Source organism: Nicotiana attenuata, unplaced genomic scaffold, assembly GCF_001879085.1.
Source record: "Nicotiana attenuata strain UT unplaced genomic scaffold, NIATTr2, whole genome shotgun sequence".
Taxonomy (NCBI): Eukaryota; Viridiplantae; Streptophyta; class Magnoliopsida; order Solanales; family Solanaceae; genus Nicotiana; species Nicotiana attenuata.
Window position 1 is genome coordinate 555485 of NW_017670448.1, and position 3047 is coordinate 558531.

Consider the following 3047-nt stretch of genomic DNA (forward strand, 5'->3'; position numbering starts at 1 on the left):
TATATATAAAGGACATGATACTATAAGCAATTTGCTTAATTTTTCTTGCCGGAACAATAATATGGAGCATATTTCATGATCTCAAGAATATTTTTAAGAATTATTGTAAGCTAATTCATATCTTACAACCTTGAAAAGAATTAGTGTAAGTCTAATATTTTTCTCTCTCATTCTTTCAGTTTATTCTCTCCCAAAATTACCGCATAGTATCTTATTTCTCTCTCCACGATCTCTCTCTCACAGCGCCATTGTCTTCTCCATTGTTGAACCACGATTCTCCTTTATCAGTGCTATTGTCTCCCTCGATTTTCAATATTTTTTGCTCCAAAAAATTGTGGTAAGTGTTAAAGTTTTTGGGTTTTTGGTCGGTTAAAGCTTCTTCTTTTTCTCTTCAACAGTTTTTTTTTTAAATATTCACGATTGTTAGGTTTTTCTGCAGGATACCCACTAAAGCACTCAATTCCGAAGGGCCATCTTTCGATTTGCATATCACTCAAGAGGAACCTGTATTTGCAGGTTCATCAGCAACCATTGAAGCCGAAAGGAGAACAAAAATACGCAACGACCCTAATTGTAGATGTATTTATATGTATTCGAGTCCGCATACATTGATTTTTAGTTTGTACAGTGGTTTTCTCTTCTTGTATTTAGATGTATTAATATGTATTCGATAAGGCATACACTGATTTTTATTTTGTACAGTGATTTTTGACTGTTGTATTTATATGTATTTGAATTCATGCAACAATATTTTTAAATACATTGCTAGTTCTATTATTTTGATGTTATTCATCAATTAGTTATGCATTCAATCTAATTGAATTCATCTGTATTTTCAACCTAACTGTATGCATCTGTATTTAAAACAACATTACACTGAAATATAGTAAAATACTCTCAGTACAAATAGAAAATCAATGAATACAACCAATGAAATATACTCAACAAAGTAGTAATACCATGTTTAGGAATAAATAAAATATTGTGAATACAAAAACAAACTTGAATACATTGAACACAACTGTTAGATACAACAGAATGCAAGCACTATGTTTATTATGAAATATGCATGCAGTAGGTTACTATTACAGGTTGTATTCGGCATGAATACAAGATGTATTCATATACAGAAAATCGAATTTCAAAGTATTTTTGTAGATACTTGTATCAATTCCGAGCAGAACCTCGAACAATGTCAGGGGAAAAAAATCGAATTGTATGAGAAAAAAAAAGAGGGATTGAAACTCTGATGAATGCTCTATTTTTTGGTGTTTAGCGTCTGATAAATCTTCTCATTAATTGGATTGATAATATTGTGTGTTATAATTGATTTAGGTGAGTTATATTCCCGTTTAATTAGCAACTTTCCGTTATTAAACAACTGGAGAGACCTATTATTACGTAGTATTCATGAATACATGGTATGAACACATGTGAATATAGCTGCTGACAGCTGGACTGCCATGTTTTTTAGCCGATTTTTGCTACTGTATTCATGAATACAGTAGCTCGAATACATTGCCATAACAACTGAAAGGTAGCTACGGAAACTAATTATGTATATGGTAGCTATAGGAAGCTAATAGCCACTAAACAATAGTCACTTCTGAAAATTCCTCAAAAATAAAACATAAAATAATTTTCAAGCCCACAGTTGCTTGGTTGTCCTTAAGGAATTTAATGTTCAAGGTTATGAACTAATTCATCCTAGGATAGAACGAAAAAACTATTCTACAATACTGGCAATCGGAATTGCAGAATTTCAGCAAACTCAACAGACATGGAAAATCACTCTTGACACTTATATTTATTTTGAAAAAACAATGCAGAGAAGAGAGGAAGGATTTCAGAATTTTTGGTATGTAAAAAATGGCCTCTAAATTTATAAAGAATGAATGGGTGAGATGAAGAAGTGCAATTCAAAATGTGCAACTTCCATCCCCATTCACACCTTTCAAGAAAAAACCGAGTGATAAACAGTGGTCCAAAGCATCCTAACTTGGGCCTCAAGCACACTGCATATCTGACAATTGGTTTAAATTTCAAACCAAACAATTCAAATTTTTAATTCAATTCGATTGGAAGAGCAAAAGTAAAATTATCTCTCTAAAAGTATATAAGATGAAGCATGTTATAACTGCAAGCCATAATCAGAGCGATGCAGCGACTTCTTGAAGAAGCAAATTCTGCATCAAGGGGCGGAGACAAAATTTGACTGAACTCAATATCGTTAATATTTATCTTAAAAATTTATATAATATATATTCCCTTCATTTCAAAAAATTGTCCTAATTTGACTTGGCACAAACTTTAATAAAGAAGGGAAGATTTTTGAGATATGTGGTTTTAAATAAGCCATAACATTTGTGTGGCTATAAAACTTTTGAAATTTGTGATCTTATCAGCCATAACATTTGTGTGACTCTAAATGTTTTCTATTAAGGAAATATTGAAAGGTGTCAATATTTTGAAACGAGCTAATAAGGAAATAGTGTCAATCTTTTTAAAATGGAGAGAGTACAAATTATCAATTTAAAACCTAATAACTCAAACGGGCTAAAATCCTGAACTCACGCACATCAATTATGGCTTCGCCGCTATGTGCATTGTGGGCACTCGTGACAAATGATGGCAGTATTGTGATCTCTACATGATAGGCCTACGATCATTAATGGAAGGGCCTCTTTCTGGTGGGATAACTGGTCAGAACATGGCTCCTTAGCCATGTTTATAAATGACCCTAATAAAGGAAAGGAGACAGTTATGGACTTCATTCATGAAGGTCACTGGAACCTTTCTGCTCTTGAAAATGTTCTTCCTAGTAGGAATATCTATCTGATTAAGGTGGCTCTAAACTAGATCAGCCTATATGGACCATTACCAATGATGGTTCATTTTCCCGTAAATCTGCGTGGCATCTTTTCAAGCAATCTAAAAATGCTACCTACTCTTCTAGTAATATTTGGTATAAAAGGATCCCTTTCAAAATATCTTTCTTTATGATGAGATTAATTAATAACAGATTGCCTATTGATGAGATCATTAGA